The sequence below is a fragment of the Herpailurus yagouaroundi genome, unplaced genomic scaffold (assembly GCF_014898765.1).
Source record: "Herpailurus yagouaroundi ecotype Mexico unplaced genomic scaffold, PumYag 199, whole genome shotgun sequence".
NCBI classification, from domain to species: domain Eukaryota; kingdom Metazoa; phylum Chordata; class Mammalia; order Carnivora; family Felidae; genus Herpailurus; species Herpailurus yagouaroundi.
This window is the reverse complement of record NW_024412430.1, coordinates 10,226,909-10,239,872: the sequence shown is the minus strand read 5'-3', so window position 1 is coordinate 10,239,872 and position 12,964 is coordinate 10,226,909. Positions and strand designations below refer to the sequence as shown.

Here is a 12,964-nt window from a genome sequence, read left to right as displayed (position 1 = left end):
CTCACTTGTTTTGCCCAGTGGGAATTCTCTCTCCTCCTACAAACTGGCCTGGGTTGTGCCATCGCCTGTATTCCCTATGGACTTGGAAACTAGGATGTCAGATACTTCGTGTGCAGCTGGGACGCCATGTTGACGCTAGTCTGTCGGGTTGGCCTGACTTCACCTGGGCCTAGAGCGCTACAGCCTGGTTAGTCCAGGGTTGTGTTGGGCAGTTAGCACATGGCAGTCATGACTTTACTCTTCCTCCCAGTCAGCAAAAGCGTCACCCCTCACCTCCACTCCTACTGCCTCAACTTAAAACAATCTGGAATGGAGAACTGTTTCTTGCACTTACCATCTACCTGGCATATGCATTCTTTGAAATGTAGGTATCTTCTTCCCCATCCCTTCCCCATCCCCATTGTCTATTTTTGCATTTGTTTCTCTGGTTTCCATACACGACTTTATTGTTTTACTGTGTGTCCACTTTGCTCCTTCTGCTCTGTCCCAGTGCTCCATTTTTTCCTGATCTCTCTTTCTTTCCCCTATATTTCTGCATACTTGTTCTGTCTGTGGCTTCGCACTAATGTGTGTGAAGATCAGTGAGAGCTTTTCATCCCACAGACCAATGGAAAAACTGGAGAGAGCTCTGAGTGTGAGCATTACATGGATAGAAGTGGAAGAACATACTACATTGCAAAAACAACTTCAACATGATTGGATCTTAAGTCTCAGGAGATGGTAGCCATTGAAATCCTGTACATCTATGTTAAGTTTTATCCAAGGTTTTCTTAAGCTTTCAGTTCTACTGTAAGGCATTCTACTAAACAAGCCTGTGTTTCCCATTAGCTCATAGATGAGCAGGGGTTTGGGACAAAGGTGGTGTAGAAAGCTAATGCGGTGGTTCTGCAAGGGGTCTGCAATAATTATAGGAACCTTCTTTGCATCACTAAGCAATTGTCTTCAGCCAACTCTCAGTTTCCAGCTTCTTACATCTGGTGTTTATAGTTGAAAAGGTTTGTGACTTTTCCCACGGAGTCACCTACCATGTTGGAAGGTCTATAATGGAGTTTTGGCTTTGACTGGAGACGGAGAGAAATGAACTGACATGAGAAAGTCGTATCTTGGTGTTAGGCTGATTTCAATAAATTATAAATTGAAGTGGCCACACTGAGTGAGGCCACCCATTCAGCCCAAGTTATATGAACAGGGGTTTAAGATGTCAGTGCTCTCATAGTTCATATTACCTTGCTGGATCTAGATGGAAATTTTACTCGACACAACCACTTAAGGGGGAATATCGTGTCTGAGTTATTTTAAAAAGGCAGTCTGTCTTCTCTTAACACTTTTATACTTTCAGTGTTTTATAAGCATCTCTGTCACCTGAAATGGAGGCAAAGCATTATCGCTCTCATGTCATGGGCGAAGAGATGATGCACAGACATTAATCGACTTTCACCTTGCAGGGCAACGGCTGAGTCATTCAGGGTCACAGGTCTCCTTTTTGCTGCTTATTCTATAGGACAGCATCACCTCGTGGTCAGCAAGTTAAAAGTCCTGCTCTCCTACTGATGGAGGCAGTCTGTTGGTGACCTTGAGTGACTTTCATATCCTCTCTGGATGCCTGTTTTCTTGCTGGAAGTCTAGATAACACACCCACACTTCTGATTGTATCTTTTTTTTTTTTTTTTAATTTTAACTAGGAATGATGGAATCACACATGAGGGATTTCATATTATACATAAGCAGAGAATCTCCAGGTTAGAAAGGACCTAGGAAGGGCACCTGGCGTAAGGGTCCTAAAAATTTGCCTTACAAGAAATAGTGAAAGAGTTTAAAAACTACAGTTTCTCAAGGCCCATCCTACTGAAATGGAAAACCTCAATATGAGGACCAGGATTCTGTGTTTTAAAAAAATCACTCCAGGGCGCCTGGGTGGCTCAGTCGGTTGATTGTCTGACTTAGACTCAGGTCATGATCTCAAGATTCGTGTGTTCGAGCCCCACATCAGGCTCTGTGCTGACAGCTCAGAGCCTGGAGCCTGCTTCCGATTCTGTGTCTCCCTCTCTCTCTGCCCCTCCCCTGCTCATATTCTGTCTCTCTCTGTCTCAAATATAAACATTTAAAAAAAAAAGAATCACTCCAGGTAGTCTGGTGCAGGTTTAGAAACCATGGCTTAAGTGGAACCACTCCATGGGCATGGGGGCAGGACACATGCTCCTTAGGTCTGGTAAGGGGTGAGATGTGCACTTTAAATACGTAGGCCACGGGATCAGAATCCAACCCCCTTAAAAGCAAGGGGACCGAGAGGGGATGGGAGATGAGTTGGGAGGAGGTGTTGGGGAACCCTGGACTCTGCTTTTGCCACTAAATCCTTGAGCTTAAATATGGAAGCTAGTAAAATCCCTGAATGGAGCCAGCCTCGGCATTATGCAGCTGTGTGACCTTGGACAAGCCACTCCCCATCTCTGGGCCCTGGTTTCCTGTCTGTAAAATGGGAGTGTGGGCTTATTGATCTCTAAGTTGCTCCTATGACACTTTGACACTAACCTACTATCCTTTTTGATGTGGGCATGCTATGATTCTAAATGCTCTCCATTATCTTAATTTTTTAATAGAATGCCTTATGGACCCAGCGCTTGTCCCACTGAATCTGTTTTCAGTCACAGGCTCCCCTGAACAGTATGAATGCCGTGCCCGGTCCCTGAGATGGTGCGACTAAAGCATTCCAAGATGTTTCTTTGCCCTCTTCAGCTGGAAAAGTGACCTCCAAGAAGGTGAGATCTAGAGAAGAGAGACAGAAATCTAGATTGCAAAGGTATATGGAAGAAAATATGATTTGGTCTGCAGGAAGGTAAGTATCCTAGCAGACACCTCTGCGGCAGGTGAGGGTAATTCTACCTGCTGTGTGCCGCTTCAGAAGGTGACCAGAGAAGGCTCCATCAACTGGCAACGACTGAATGTTCTCCAGTGACCATGCTCACCTTGCCCCGGGTCATGGCCGCTGTTGGCAGGAGATGCGCGTAACGGTTATAGTAGCTGGCACCAGCATTGGCTCCTCAGGCTCAAGTCTGGCCAACTGCAGAAGCTCAGCAAGGAAGGCTGTGGAAGCAGCAGCGTCTTGCAGGCCAGAAATGATCAAGTGTTCACCACGACTGGAAAGGAACCAAAGGAGAACAGTTTTGGTGAGAGAGCCAAAGCCGAGGAGCCAAGTAGTAGGTTTTATTGGGCTTTTGTTAGAGTCAAGGAAATTCAACGGAGGGACATTTATTGAGTATCTCCCGTGTGTCAGAAACTGTACAGGGCTTTAGGAATTCAAAGACAAGCAAGGCACAGTACCTTTCTTTAGGGGTTTATAATCTGGGGAAGTAGTTCTCCCTAAGAACAAATATCATGTCATTCTAGTGGTGACAGCATCATGGGGGAGAGGCTTACAGGGTCTTGGGCAGCAGGAGAGGAAGGCAGGTGAGGTGACATCTGAGTAGGACTTTGCCAGGAGAAGGGGGCAGATAGGGCAGCGAGGCAGAGAAGACAAAATTAGCAAAGACAAGCATGGTGCCCTTGGGAAGGGAAAGCAGGTTGGAGGTGTGGGGGCGATAGTGACACACAGGGGAGAGGAGAATGCGGAGGTACAGCTTTGGACTGAGCTATAGAGTTGGGCTTAGTGCGTGTGTGCGTGTGCGTGTGTGTGCGTGTGTGTGTGTGTGTGTGTGTGTGTTTGCGTAAGGGCTTTAGCAAAGGGAGTCTCTTGTTAAATAGTTGCACTGGTGTTTAAAAATATTGAAAAATATTGAAAAGAATATGGAGGACGAATGGGTGGAGAGCAAGGTGGAGCCAGGGGCCATATTCAGAAGCGAGCTGGGAGAAAGACAGTGGGGCACTGGGTCCTGTTGTGTCTGGGTGTGAGCAGTATGTGAAAGAAAGGTGCAAAGAACCCTTCTTGGTTTCCTGGCTTGGTCCAGGGCTCCAGAGATGCCACCTCCCTGTCCCCACTCCCTCCTGCTCCAAGTCTGTATCAGTTGGGCTGGTGGCCTCCTGCTCTCTGTTTCTAGAACAGTCTTGCCAATCTTCCTCATTTTCCTATTTCCAGTTTCAGTTAATCTTTCTTTATCTGCACCTGATTGACTTTAGGGGTCCTGAAATCATCACGTGGTTCGATACCTACGTAGTAACAAAACTGCAATCTGGGCTGCCCCTTTCTCCGTGTCTATGTAAGCTAAGTTGCCGCCTTCATCCATTAATCACCTCTGTAACTTTTTGTAGCTTATACAGCTGTGAGCTTACAGAAAGTCCATTTATCTTGACAGAGGCATTTGCTCTTGTGTAAACAGTGGTGAATACAGCCGGCACCGTTTAAAGGAAGGGAGGAGAAGAAAATAGGATGAGTTGTCGTGTGCCTGGAATCTTAACATTTACTTATTTTAGGTTCTGGGTGTCTTTTATGGGCTCGAGGAGCTATATCCAACCCCCTTTCTAGAGCTGCTGTTTCTTCCACAGGCTGTTAGGTTTGCACGCTCCAGGCACCTCGGTATATACATATATACGCTTCCATTCACGGCAGGAGGGAGTTTTGTGTGGGAGGAAGGTCTACCTAGAGAAAGGAGCGGATGGCCCAGATGTTTGATCCACTGGGGTGAGCCCCTTCAGGACAGGCGTGGGCAATGGGGCAAGGCGCTAGGGACATCTGGAAAGACCTGAGAACTGGCAAGGAGGCAAGAGCCTCCCTCCCTCCTTTGCCATTCCGAAGGCAGGGTGGGCCAACCTCTCTCCAAGTTCACCTCAAGGTTTACAAGGGTCAGCGTGTTTGTGCTGGCCTTGACATTTCACAAATTGCTCTGTAGTTGTTTTCATTAGTTTTATTCCAGCTGCTGCTCCAGGGTCCTTCTGTTAGCCTGGCCGTCCAAGCCGGCTTGGAATCCCTCCTTAATTGACTCCAGTCATGAAAAGGTGCCATCTGCTTTGAACTCTTGCCTGTTCCAATGCCGGACAAATCCCAGGCATGCACCATAGGCAAAGCAGTAATGAGGTTCACACCTCCAAGTTTACAGTGCCTAACTCTGTCTGGTCAGGTGTTAAGTGCAGAGGTGAAGTGCAAGCCCCGGGGGTGGGGGTGGGGGGGCTCTGAAAAGTAAACAGGCCTGGAGAATGTGCTTCCTCCTGGGTCCTAAGTGACACCAGCTTGGGGAGGAGATTTCACAGCCATCCTGTCAAAACCCTGCGGTTAATAACATCATGATGACCTAAATAAATTCACAGATATCAGTTACTCCCTGTGTTTTCACTTCACACCAGCCCTCCACAGATGCGCCTCAGCTTGGGAAATACTGGGGAAAAGGCCTTAGGGAGAACTGCCCTGTGAAGCTATTAGTTTTATCCCACTTCATAGAAAGAAAATAAGAAACTTAAGGAGGTTTAGGAAGAAGAGCCACTGTCGCCATGATGCAGCCGATGAGTGTTGCCATCCAAACACTTTCTCGTTTCATATTTATTATTTAAAAGAGATACCAAGGGCAGTGTCAGTGGAGCAAAATATTTATTGACTTTCGTGGAACATCCCCCAATAGCGACTTTTTTTTAAAAAAAAAAGTTGTTATACCAACTGTAGTGTGAAATTGACTTCTATCTCCTCCAGTACAGTGTGCAATCAGAGTGCCTTTCTTTGATACATTCCGAGACATTAATATGGACCCAAGTTCAAGCATGCCTCAGAAAGTTACATGCTAAAGAGGGGCTCCAGTACACTGCTGTTTGTTTATCAGGAGAGATGAGTCCCTACTGGAAATCAGGAAGCAGCAGGATGGTCTCAAAATGTACTGCTAGTGTAGGGCATGGGAGGTGGAGGCCAGTGGCAGAAGGGGAAGCAGTAAATTAAAACCAATTTAAGATCTGAATCAACCAAAAGCTACGTGTAGACCTTGTTTGGATACTGACTTGAACACACAGAGTAACTATAAAACAAACAAACAAACAAACAAACAAAACCTGAGGGGTGCCTGGGTGGCTCAGTTGGTTATCTGTTGGACTTAAGGTCAGGTCATGATCTCATGGTTCATGGTTCCTGAGTTTGAGCTCTGCATCAGGCTTTCTGCTCTTAGCCCAGAGCTGGCTTCAAATCCTCTGTCCCCTCTTCTCTGCCCTGCCCCCACTCACGCACACATGCTTTCTCTCTCAAAAATAAATAAACGTTGAAAAAACCTGAGATGATGGTGGGGGGGAGGGGGGTAAGATACTGATTGGATATTTGGTGACATTAAGAGTGTATTTTTTTTATGTCATTGTGATTATGTTTTTTTAAAAAGAGTTCTCATCTTCCTATCTTTTGGAGCTATGTACTGAAGTATTTACAGATGAAACGATATAATGTCTGAAAATTGTTTCAAAATAACCCAAAGGGTCAGGGTGGGGGTTAAGTGTATGGCAAGGGAGGGGGGGCAGGAGTTGAAAAAAAAAGAAACTGGCCTTGAACTGGTAATTGTTGAAGATAAGAGATGCTTACAAGAGTTATGGGTTTTGCATATTATTTTCTCTACTTTTCTATGATGAACACTTCCATGATGCAAAGTTAAAAATGAAAGCCCTCAATGGCTCTGATCTCTGCTAGCTTTTCTTGGGAGGGGAGGGAAAAGGTATTAAGGATCCCATCTCCAACGCAGCATGGAATTCTTACTTTTGTGAAATTTATAATCAAAGAAATCTCAATGGGCTCTTCCTAATGTTATGAATCTTTGATTATATGATTCTGTAAAACTGTTCAATTGATATAGTAGTCACAGCAATCATCAGTGCTGTCCCCCACTGGGGTTGGGGAGAGGCAGAAAAGAAAGGGACTGCTTCCCACTGGGACGTGGTTGAATTTTTTTTAATGTTTATTTTTAAGAGAGAGAGAGTGTGTGTGTGTGTGTGCACGAGTGGAGGAGGGACAGAGGGAGACGGGGACAGAGGGTCTGAAGCAAGCTCTGTGCTAACAGCCGAGAGCCAGATGTGGGGCTCAAACTCACGAACTGTATCGTGAGATCAGGACCTAAGTCAAAGTTGGACACTTAAACTGACTGAGCCACCCAGGTGTCCCGGAAGTGTTGGTTTTTTGCTTCCACAAAGTCAGGACCTGGTCTGAATGGCCATGATGGGGTGGGGTGATGTGGGCTATGCTTTTGGGCACTCATATAAATGTATGTGGGGAGAATAGTTATGGTTTAGGTGATAAAGCTCATTTTAAAGAAACTACATCCTAGGTTCAAAAATAACTAATACCTTAGCCTGGATTTCTGATGCCATCACACCTGTATTAGTTATCTGTGCTGTGTAACAAATTTCCCCCAAACCATTAACATTTATTATCTTACAGTTTCTTTGCAAGGTGGTTCTGGCTCAGAGTCTCTCTGTCAAATCTGCAGTCAGGTATCGTCTGGGGCTGTAGTCATCTGAAGGCCGAAGGGAGGATCTCCTTCTGATTGCATTCACGTGGCTGTCGGCACACTTCAAATCTGTTTCCAGATTCACGCCCATGGGCCTGTCTGCAAGGCTGCCCCATGACATGGCGGCCAGCTTCTCCTAGAGCAAGTGAACCGAGAGAGCATGAGAGAGAACATGTGACAAGGAAGCCACAGTCTTTGTATATCATAATCTTGGAACCAATCACTCATCCTTTCTGCTGTGTTCTATTTTTTTTTAAGTGAGTCACTAAATCCATCGAGGGGGAGCGATTCATCCTCATTTGCCCGGGACTTTCCTACGTTAACGCTGAAAGTCCTGCATCTTGGGAATCCCCTCAGTCCGGGGCAAACCACAGTGACCGGTCACCCTGAATCAAGGCTACACTCAAGGGGAGGGAATTACACAAAGGTGTGAATACCGAGTGTGGAGGATCGCTGAGGGTCACCTTGGAGGCTGCCTGCCACAGCAACCTTTCTCAGATTTACTTTTCTTCATTACTGAAAAAAATCAGGCCTGTGAGCCACTTTGTGATTTATAAAATACACGTCTCAGTTTTTAAACGATATAATGAATCATGTTAAAGTGAATTGAATAAATAGACAAAGCAACTTTAGAAACAGAATTTTATTTGAGGTGGGTTAATGAGATTTATTATATCCATTGTATTTTTTATTCTCCTATCTAGTCATTATTTCAAAGCAAATATTGAAGTTGGCAAATCAGTTCTGTCTTTTGCTTTGATTTCCAGAATTTCTGGTTAGATTTATGACCTAATTTTTAAGAAAAGTTAACTTCTGAACTATAAAAGTATCATGTTTCATTATAGGCTGCGTGGAATCTAGAGGAGTGATATGAAGCAAAAAGAAAAACATCTGAAGATTTTTGCTAATTTCTGTACTTTGTGTGTAACCTGAATAGTACATTTTCTATCTTTTCAAAAATTCTTCATCCATGTGCTCCTTAGGGTTCATATTTTTCCAATTAAGAGGATGTACCCTGATTTTCTTTACATTTTCTCTGTGGCTAGATATTTTAATAATTATTATTTTTTGATAGTTTAATTGTTTTGAATTTCAGAATATGTTTTAAAAATTTTAACCCACGTTTGACCATTCTGACTCTGACGTAGAAGTCAATTCATTCATTCATTCATTCATTCATTCATTCAGTGATCCTTATTTGTGAAGCTCTGTGCCTCCGGGAGAGGAGTGGTTGCATAATAGAACGAGGAATTTGAAAGAGGGGATTGAGTTCTGGCTCAGTTTTTCCCTCTTTCGGGACTGACCTGCCAGCAGAGAGCTCCCGTTCTGCTCTCCCAAGGCATCCTCTATATAGGGCAGACTTTGCCTCTGTTGAGGGCCTTGTAATCATTCAGTGCTGCCCATCACTGGGTGGGTAAGTTGGCCTAATTCTGGAATCCGGCATTAGAAAGCTCATTTTTGCTACATCCCTAAGCTACATCTTCCCACCCAACCTTTTGGGTGATGTCTTAGTCAGTGAAGTCTTTTATAACAAAAATATCATAAACTGGATGGCTTAAACAACAAACATTTACTTCTTACAGGTCTGGAGGCTGGGAAAGCCCAAAATCAGGGTCCAGCATGGTTGGCTTCTGATGGGGGCCCTCATCCTGGCTTGTAGCTGGCCGTCTGCTCGCTGTGTCCTCACATAGTGGAGGGCAGAGAGCTCTCTCGCGTCTCTTCTTACAAAGGCACCAACCACCCATCATGAGGGCTCCGCCTCACCTCCCAAAGGCCTCATCTCCAAATACCATCATGCCAGGGATTAGAGTTTCAACATGTGAATTTGGGGGAAACACATTCAATTTACAGAAGCAATAAGGTTTGTACCTTCATCTCCTTCTGTCTGACTCCTGTGACTTTCTCTCAGTCGGTTCCAAACTTGGGTGAGGAAGGGACACCCTCAAATACCAACAGCTGAGGTCTAGTGTTTGGGTGTGTGGGGGGCCCCCCCCCCCGGGGGAGTGGGGCTGATTTGGCTGAAAGGCCAAAGCACTAGGCCATGTCTGAATACATATATGCCTATATATAATATATACATATGTATATAAAATATATACACATATATGCATATCTATGCCAAATAAATAAATGCAACAATGCTATATATAATATATATAATAATATACAATAATGCTGTGCACTCTCGCCTTAGGATTTAATGCTACAGAGGGATACATATATGCACATAGAAATGTGTGTATACGCATACATTTGCTACATATAATAGAACAAATTTTCCCCAGTAGCCTTTACATTCAAAGTCAGTAAAGACAAGGAAGGGACTGTTTCCATATTTCTGCTGTCCTCACTCAAGGTTAGCTCTTTTTTTTAAATTTTTTATTTATTTTGAGAGAGAGATAGAGAGTGTGCTCATGCGGGTGTGGGGGAGGGCAGAGAAAGAGGGAAAGAGAGAATCCCAAGCTGGCAAGCAGGCTCTGTGCTATAAGCCCTGAGCCCCAGGTGGGGCTCGATCTCATGAACTGAACCGTGAGATCATGACCTGAGCCCAAACCAAGAGTTGGACGCTGAAACGACTGAGCTACCCAGGAGTCCCAAGGTTAGCTCTTTGAATCACGCCTCTCTTCCAACTGGGGATTTAAATTCCTTGGAAAGACAGTATGTGGATGGCCAGAAGTTTAGGACCTGGTCCTTCTTCTGACCACATCACTGGCTGTGTGACCTGGAATGGTGTGGTCCTGCTTCACTGCCTGAGTTTCACCGCAGCTAGTAGGGTAGAGGCTGTGCTGTACTGGCTCTCTCAGTCCTTCCATAGGTCTGTGCTCTGAACAAACAGCCTATGATGTGTAGGTAGCCAGAGGGAGATATGATGGGAGGGAGAAGGTGGGAACGTTTGAAGACACAGGAGATAGGGTAGCCCCCACCCCCTGGAGAGTGGTAAACTATGCAACTGGCAAAGGATAGAGATCCAGACATTTCAACTGAATGCGTTGCCTACCTCATCAAATAAAAGAATGAGAGCGGTAACTGTAGTCGATTTTTGCACCCTTTAAAAGAAAGGTAGCTATAGGTGTAACCGTGCTTGGCACTCCCATTGGGTGATGTGACGGACACACACAGTGGTGCACCAGCCACGGACCCTTCTCCATGGCTTGCCAGCTTTGGCAAGAGAATTCACCTGTGAGCTCCAGAGAAACTGCTGCCTAAGGGTGGGACAGGTCAAATGCTATGGAACTGGATAAACCAGAAAATGACATCTGAGCCTTTCTGTTTAAGTTGTCAAGTATTTACCAGATGAATTCCATCCGGAGAGCTCCCCTATGATTCATGTTTGGTTCTCTCACCTGGCCTCTCCTACAGAAGGCATGATAAATATTTATTGAATGTACTGGCACATATTATTTATAAAACCCTGTGCTTGGGTTGTGGTTAGGTAGGGACACATTTAGAGAAGCTTTTGTGTTCGCTACAACTCTGTGCTAGAAAGATCTGACTCAAGATGCTTAATCTGGGTTGCTTAAGTATTTACCTTGTTCCCTTGTATTTTCTGCTTTTCAGTTCCTACTCATTCAAGCACTTCCCCTCCCTTCCCTCCACCCCCACCTGCAGGCTGTCACCTGCTTTTGGAGGACAATTTTTCTTTTTTAAGCTTATTTATCTATTTCGAGAGAGAGTGAGCAAGTATGGGTGTGTGAATAGGGGAGGGAGAGAGAGGATCCAAAGCAGGCTCTGCAGTCAGCGTGGAGCACAGTGTGGCGCCCGATCGCCCGAACTCTGAGATCATGACCTGAGCTGCAATCAAGAGTCGGACGCTTAGCCACTGAGGCAGGCTTAACCAATAGAGCTTACCAGGCTCCCCTGGAGGACAACTCTTTTGGAGAGCCTTGGATTTTCCAGACTGTTCCATTGCCTCTCAGACATCAGCTCACCAGAGTTTGCCCTGAAATGCACACAGTGATTTCTGTGCTAGATACTGACTTTTTGGTATTTCCTGCTGGAGCTTTGTTTGGGTGGAGTCCCCTTTGGAAGTGCCAGGGTTTTCCTGTTTGTGCAGTTGCTTTGCAAAACCTTAAATAAACTCTGTTGTGGTGTGTTCAGAATCATAACCACTCAACAACTATTTATTAAGTAAGCACCTACTAGGAGCCTGGGCACTGTTCAAGCAGCTGGGTATACAGTGGTGACCTCAGGGGGCACCGCTTTCAAAGAGCTTTCAGTCGGGCCCAGGACACAGACTGGTAAACAGGCATTTGCCCTCTCCACGTGGTGAGAGCCGCGAAGGATAAAGTCCAGGGTGCGGGAGGAGAGGCGGGGTGCAGAGAGCAGAGACAGTGGACTCAGGGTAGGACAGGCAGGGCTTGGGGGTGTGGGTGTGTCAGCACAGGCTTCCTGGGGCCAAATCCAGCTAGGCTGCACCCCAAATCCAAGAAACTAATTTTCATAGAAGCTTTTCTCATTTATCTGCGAGGAGGTGACTCAGCTTGATTTGCAAGAACACTTTTTCAAGTCTTTTTTTTATTAACTTGTTTTATTTTCTATTTTTTAAAATTTACATCCAGGGGCGCCTGGGTGGCTCAGTCGGTTAAGCGGCCGACTTCGGCTCAGGTCACGATCTCACGGTCCGTGAGTTCGAGCCCCGCGTCGGGCTCTGTGCTGACAGCTCAGAGCCTGGAGCCTGCTTCTGATTCTGTGTCTCCCTCTCTCTGACCCTCCCCTGTTCATGCTCTGTCTCTCTCTGTCTCAAAAATAAATAAATGTTAAAAAAAATAAAAAAAAAATAAAAAAAAAAAATAAAATTTACATCCAAATTAGTTAGCATATGGTGCAACAATGATTTCAGGAGTAGATTCCTTAGTGCCCCTTACCCAATTAGCCCATCCCCCCTGCCACAATCCCTCCCTTGACCCTCAGTTTGTTCTCCCTATTTACGAGTCTTTTTTTCAATAGCTTGAGTATCTCAACTCCCTCTGTTTACGCTGCGTGTTAGCACGTGGGGCACCAAATCTCCTAGCGGCAGAGGCAGGGACCAAGACCGCCTGCTGGAGGGAAGGTCTGGGACAGGGGAAGCATTGCATTTCCTGCTTGGAAGGAGAAGGGAGAGGTGGGGTCAGGCGGGGGCGGGTGTGGGATTGTGGGGAGGGAAGTGAAGTGCTCCCAAGCTTCCAACAATTCAGGTCTTTGTAGGGAACTTCATGATTTCATTTGTAGTGAATTTTAGGGATGTCAAGCAGGCACATCTCTCTTCAAATACCAGATAGGCAACCAAACCCTGTTCCAGAGCCCCCGGATGTAAATGACTTGTACATTTTCTCTTTTTAGATCATCCAGACCATTGTTCCCCTCCATTCGTGCAAATGATAAAGACCAACTTCTTGCCAAAAGAAAAAAAAAAATAGGGTGTGTGAGATGCGGAACGGTACAAAGGATTCTGTGCGTCTCGCCAGAGGGACGGAGTGGCCTGCGAGTAGTCTTGGATCTGCTTTTGATCTCTTGGTTGGGCAATAAAATGCCTGTTTACTTAATTTTAAAATGTGTTTCTTCAGGAATGATTTACACGCGATAAAATGCAC

General features: G+C 45.4%; 1 long non-coding RNA gene across 4 annotated transcripts in view; it reads left to right on the top strand.

Moving 5' to 3' along the window:
* Window positions 1-12,916, top strand: part of LOC121013646 (uncharacterized) — a 31,888-nt gene extending 18,972 nt beyond the window's left edge. The window contains exons 2-5 of one of the 4 annotated variants that reach the window (XR_005782821.1): window positions 2,643-2,756; window positions 7,325-7,651; window positions 8,978-9,255; window positions 12,714-12,916. This is a non-coding gene — a long non-coding RNA (uncharacterized LOC121013646). Of the gene's footprint in view, window positions 1-2,642; window positions 2,757-7,324; window positions 8,423-8,977; window positions 9,256-10,952; window positions 11,501-12,713 lie in introns of those variants that run through there. The other 3 variants (XR_005782823.1, XR_005782822.1, XR_005782820.1) reach the window with 3 other exon arrangements.
* Window positions 12,917-12,964: the final 48 nt, after the last annotated feature.